Source organism: Pinus tabuliformis, chromosome 5_2, assembly GCF_031772625.1.
Source record: "Pinus tabuliformis cultivar Carrire ecotype Pingquan chromosome 5_2, CPIR1, whole genome shotgun sequence".
Lineage (NCBI taxonomy): Eukaryota > Viridiplantae > Streptophyta > Pinopsida > Pinales > Pinaceae > Pinus > Pinus tabuliformis.
Genome location: NC_142306.1, coordinates 386,472,623 through 386,479,337, shown reverse-complemented (window position 1 = coordinate 386,479,337; position 6,715 = coordinate 386,472,623). Strand labels below are relative to the sequence as shown.

The 6,715-nt window shown below is 34.6% G+C and overlaps 2 pseudogenes; both read right to left on the bottom strand.

The window, feature by feature from the left end:
- The window catches only part of LOC149159118 (WUSCHEL-related homeobox 12-like), a 32,569-nt pseudogene extending 29,701 nt beyond the window's left edge, over nt 1–2,868 (bottom strand).
- A 1,296-nt stretch (nt 2,869–4,164) lies between these two features.
- Nucleotides 4,165–6,339, bottom strand: LOC149159117 (WUSCHEL-related homeobox 12-like; annotated as a pseudogene).
- Between the last annotated feature and the right edge of the window lie 376 nt (nt 6,340–6,715).

Sequence of the window (6,715 nt, the reverse complement as noted above, 5' to 3'; positions counted from 1 at the left end):
TATCATTTCATGATGATGCCATGTGAATTGCTAGGAACATGTTAAGTATATAGCTAACCTAATAACGAACGTTTTGTAAGGGGACTAGAGCAGGCTACCGTGAAAAAAAAAAACACGATCTTATTTTTCATTGGAACTATTATATGTCCAAGGTTCAATATCGAAATCATTTTCGAAGTTTTCCCTGATTGTTTCAACAGAAAATTCAAAAATACCTTGACCTTATTAGAACGGGTTCAAGTCAAATAGCAATGATTTGAAACACTTTTTTATACACTATTTTGTAAACCTAAGGACTTGATCGTATAGATATGTAAAATACAGGATTTCCAATCATAGCAAAAGAAAGAAAGGGAAGGGATGAAGAATGTTCACTAAGATCAATATAGTTTATGAAACAATATATACACAATATAGTACTATATTGATTTCTATACATATAAATATATGTCTATTAGACTATTATAATGGCAACTAACTTTATTAAAATTAATCCACCACTTTACTAATGATTTACATAAATGTGCTTTATCAATAAATCACATTCAATGGTTGTTTTATTAAGTTAGAGAGAGAGTTTTTAAATTCAATATGAAACAACAACCATATACAAAACTAGAATGATATAAATATTAATAGATATTCATAACTATAACTATACATAAGAATAACTAGAGACGCTAATGTATAAACATAGTTTAGATATTAGTAAACATTGATATAGTTTACCATAGTAATCTATAGTTAAATGTTGACAAACTTGGTCAACCATGTTCACCCATAATCAACCATATATTCACCATAGTTAGCCATGGTTAAGGAAGCTCAACCATGGTTATCCATGATCAACCATAGTAAGTCATGGAAAACATGGTCAACCGTGGTTGATAATGCCCAACCATGCTCAACATGGTCAACATGGACTACTATAGTCACCTATGGTCAAACTAGGGTCAATCATTATCTACATGGTCAAACATTATCAACCATGGTCAAACAAGTTCAATGATACTCCACTATAGTTAAACAAGAAAAATCAGGTCAACTATAACTTGACCACATTTAATTATAGTCAACCAAGGTCATGTGAAAAATGGTCAAACCATGGTCAACTATTGTCAATATGGCCAACTATAGCCAACCATAAGCAAATCATTATCAACCATTTTCTTCCACATTTAACATGATGAACCATGGTCAACCGTGGTCAACCACAATCAACCATATGCAACATGGTCAGCCATAATCAATTATAATCTATTATAAACAACTCTAGTTTAATATAGATTGCCATGGTCACCCATAATTAACTATTTGTTAACTATAATCTATCACTATCAACCATAACTTTACTATATTTAAAAGTAGTAAACCAAAATCAACTATAATCTAACACAAACATATTAATAACACAAACATATAAAATTTCATTTCCTTTCTTTCATAATCAAATTATCACCCTTAATTAAAATAACACAACCACTTTATTCATATGATTTAGTTAATAATATTAGCAATTGTCCCAAAAGGTACAAAAAGAGGCCGATAAGATTATTAAATTAGAATTGTTGAATTTCTCTAGAAGAGATGTTGGTTCAAGCCTAACGGATAAGCAATTTGAGATGGCTAAAGGCCTTCTAATTGTTTTTTATTATTTTAAAATTATATTGATAATTTATTGGTTTTACTTTCAAAAGCTTGAAGGAATTTGAAGAGCAGGTATAGAATTTCTTTGTGGGAGTTGATCCCAAGTGTTCAGTTGATTCCTTTAACTTCCTTGAGTGCTTTGATAGTTAAAATAACACATTCCTACATTTATCATAGTGTTTGTTATGTGCTTCACTCTTATAACATTTGACCACCTTTAAAGTGACAAAAATCAAAGTGCATATGAGCTTCTTAAGAGTGGCCTCGAAATAGACCAAAAATGTTCCACACCAAAAAAACATTTTTTCAGCATTTGGTAATAACAAATATTTTAGAGATCAAATACCTTTTGCAACTATTTTGAGAATATACAAAGAACAAAGCAAGGCAGTTTGGTTCCCTGCCATATTAAACAGATTGCATTTTGACATCACAACAATATGAAAATATACACAATATTGAATATATACTCTATACATAGTACTAGGACAATCCACTATTTTACTCTTTTTTTTTGACGGTTTTCAAATAACAATCCACTATCTTATCACTATTTTACTTCTCTGACAATATTCAAAAGTTTCACCCGATACTATATCTACATGTAAAAGAAGAAGAGAAGAAGCTCCTAATGATTATCACTAGAAACCCTAATGGTTCAACATAAGTATAAATGAAACTAACACTTTGAAACATAAGCTAAAAGTAAACAACGCACATTAACCCTAAACTTAAAATTAACCTAACACTTAAACGTAAGAACCAACATTGTAATGGGGTAGCCATTGGAACACATAAAGAGCACCATTACAGGCGAGGGATTAAACTATGTGCGCTTCAGTAGGCTGCGTTCATAGTCACTAACCCTGCTAATCGAAACCCCTAAATTCTTTGAATCTAGGTGACGTTGTCCATCAACAAGTTGTGGGCGATGGCAAATTCAGCGATTGCTTCCTTACATTTGTCGCCTACTGGGCCCTCGGGAATCTGCGGGGGAATTGCTATATTCGTAATGGGCAGCCCGGATTCGAAGCAACTTAGCAACTTAGCTTCTCCGCCATTGCTATAGAAACATTAGAATGTGAGTTCATGTTCATTTAGCTCATTTACCTATACTTGAATCCCCTGTCACGATGCAAGCTTCAAATCTCCGTTGCCTTCCGCTTACTAAATATCCTCCTTCACTGCCAATTTCCCAAGGTTATTCCTACGTAGTTCCATTGATTTCGCTGCTTCATTAAAGAAATACAAGTTTTAAAAGATTTATCAAAAATATAAAGATTACTATCGGCGAGGAAAAACAACTACTTCCATGGAAGAGTTTGGTTTAACAATCCTCGGAATAATTAATATAAAAATACAGTGTGCATGAAAACAGACGTTAATGCAAAATATCTATGCAAAAATGCAATGACTCTTCGATAACATTTTTCCTCCAAAATAATACACAATAGGAAATGAACTCTTTATTTAAGACAAGAATTCGTAAGCATTACTGTTAATGCAGATTCAAGCTAGAAGCCCTCGGTGTGAGGGAATTCAACTTAACCATATACAAGTCTTGCACTCACGATTTGTTTTTTAAACAATAAAACCCATTCAGCCATAAAAGACGTGAGTGCCATTTTTATGGCCGCAGGCAAGAAAAAGTAACAACTCTTAAAAACAATCAGATTATGACAAGAACGGAAATTAAACCACTGATTTAGATGACTATAATAGGAGTAACGAGTAAAAGTTTTTTCATTACCATGTTTCAAGGTACCCAGTGCAGAGTCAATGAGCCGTGCCATGGCAATGGCGACTAGTATTGTTCTCGAATTCGTAGACGTTGCACCTTCAATCCAACGGGCAAGCCAATATGGCAGGCAACGGGTGTTGGCGTTGATAACCCTATGAACAAGAAACAAGGTAAGTCCATGCAATGCAGAGTATTAAAGAAAATGATGAGATGAAAGTGAGAACTAGCTATGTGAGATGCTTAATACACTAAAAGCCAGGGAAGAAGAATAGCAACAACAACTGGCAGGGAAAAAACAGTAAAAATATGTTCAAGAGTGACATAAAAGAATGGGAAAAAGCAGTAAGGCAACTCAACTGATATTTGGAAACAGCAGTCACACTTCAAATCAACGGTTGAAAGTGTTGACAATTGTTGATGCATAAGAAAGGACGCCTAAATATAATATAATATTCTATATTATCCCTTACTGATTTTACTTCAAAGTTCAAAAAAGTTTCCAAGGAATTTAAAGCATGTGGAAGGTGGATAATTTAAACTTATGCGACTGAAGTGTTTCCTCTGCTTGTAACCATTCATAGAAACTGATCGTTCAAGTGCATAGAAACTAGCACGTGAGCCACCGAGTTTTGGGCCCCCGTGATCCTCAGGAATTCCATAGAAACAAAAGTGATTTAAACTACTTCAGTACAGTGCAAAATGCCTTTTCTTTTGTACTATGGAATATAAAATATCAAGTTATAAATAAATAACATATAGCCTCGATATATCAAATCTCAAGTTTGGAAGGTTATGGTAACATAGAATTTTGATGCCAAAGCAACCGTGTTCAACAAGAAGCTGAATTTTGCTGCAAAAACAGTAGTGTTCAACAAGAAGCTGAACAAAGGAAGCAGCAGATCGACCAGTGATAAAATAGCCTTCATAGCTGCAAAAATAGAATAAAAACGTACCCATAAGGCCACTCAGATCAGAGCAATAAACTTCTATATTTATTTAATTTTTTGAGACTTAATTATACTAAGACTGATTCCATATAAATGAACATAAGGAATATGTATAGCATACCAAGAAATATTTAGCTCCATGCCCCAGGACTTCCAAGGGGAATCCCCATTCATTCACTAGCACCGACTCGCCAGAGGAATGGAGTAACAGTGCATCATCTCCGAAGAAAGCCCTGAAGTTCAGGGGCTCCTTGGGGACTTCCATTGGAATGTCATTGATGAATACAGTTATTGATCGGTTACCGTTAGTCATGGAGTCCTCCTGCACACCTCCTGCAGACCGAGCTTAATATTAGACATGGACATGAAAACAATGTACTCACAACAAAGCACAAATATATGCATTTGAATAAGGGTATATGATACGTTGGCAGCTTGAAATTAAGACATGGTAACAACACTATTCCACTAGTATCAATGCCTATGTACCTTCATTCAAAATTCCGCTGCTTCCTGTTGTTCCCGCCCCTCCAAATGCTTGCATGTTACTGCATTGAGTACTGCTCATTTGTTGGTTCACGTGCGTCTCGTAATGGTTCCCGGGCAATGAAGATACTGGCACAGTAGAAGATGAGGGGGGTTGATTTCCAACCGTTATATGTTTAGACTTAACTGATGTTGACGTTGATGTTGATGCCGTTGAAGATGTGGTCTTTGCAACCTTGGGGCAAGGTTCAGACATTTGCGCATCTTGGACATGTCGCTTTCGCTTTACTCTGGACTTTTTATTCTGGAACCAGTAGAATACATTTACATCACCAACTTGCCCGAATTCTTTGAGCCGAGCTCTGATCTTTTTTATTTCTTCTCTGGGAGGGTTCACCATGCCAGAATTGAATGTATCTTCCAGGATCTGGATCTGCTCTGGTTTTGGATGTCATCTTGACTTTGTTTTGGACATGTTCGTTTCCTTCTCCTGCAAAAACTTACTTGACAATGCACCTGCTGCATGGAAAAAATATTTATGAAAACTAATGTCAAATCTCTATCAAAACTAATGGTATATGACTGTCTGAAATTCTATCAAAACTTAATCTTCACTGTACTTGTGAATTTTAATTAACATGGCGCAATAATTTAAAACTCTTGGAAAACATGAGCTTTAGAGTAAGATTATTGTTACCCGTTTTTAACCCAAAATATACCCTTAAAAATGAATAAAACTTTAAAGCAACAAAACCATATTCATATACTCAAAAAAAATTAGAATAATATTTATCAAAATATTATAATTTAACGAATGACTAACTGCTATTTGCTATTGCAATATCTATAGATACCGAACCATTACAACAACATTGATCAAACTATTATATCATTCCCCAACCTTAACATTATCCTATTACAGTTTGATTAATCAAACTAGCTGCGATCCCTATGGCACTATCTATATTAATCTGATGACCGAGAAAGTACTATATTTGTTTACGCAAATGTAAACATGATGACCGAGAAAGTACTATATTTGTTTACGCAAAAGTAAACATGACAGATACAGTATTATTTCTTAAATTTTATGAAATAGTAATATATCTTAAATTTTATACTTCGAGGAATGAAAGAGTATAGTTCTGAAATAGTATACTTCTGGGAATGAAATGGTATTATATCTTAAATTTCATGTTTCTGTGATGTGATTTGATTTATGATATAAGGTTTAGATTTTTTTTTTAAATCACATAGAGAACAAAGATAGACGCTTTTCAATCTAGATCTAGATTCATCATTATATCTACACGGCATCTGAACGAGCTTGATTTAGTTTGTACGTGCAAGAGAAAAATATTGCCGACCTTCAGAATATGGTGGCCTCATCGCTAAAAAATTAGAAGTTTCTGGCAATTGATTAGAGGACTTTGATTTCAGGAGCATTCTGGGCCAGTGCTTTTGGGAATTCATATTGTGCGAATGGAGGGACCGCATCTGATCTGCAGGAGATATTTTTCCGTAGTTGCCTTTAAACCGCTACTTTGTTGCTGCAATGAGAACAACAAAACTACAATGGGCTCTCCAAGATGTGTTAATAGATCACTATCCCAATTCTCAATTTATAAAGCACCTAGAAATGCCATGATCAAGAAAATAGAGAAATGGGATGAGTACAACTGAATAGCTGCAAGCTCACGGTGGAATGATTTCATGGTGCAGTTACTTACATAAGGGCATTAAATTGTTGGTTGAACGCCAATGGTTTGAAGGTCAAATGACAATATGCCCGTCTGTGACCTAAGAGTAACAGAACATTGAATGGTTGAGTGCAAATGGTTTGAAAGTCAAATGAAAATATGATCGCCTCTAACGTAGGACCCAAGGGGCATGA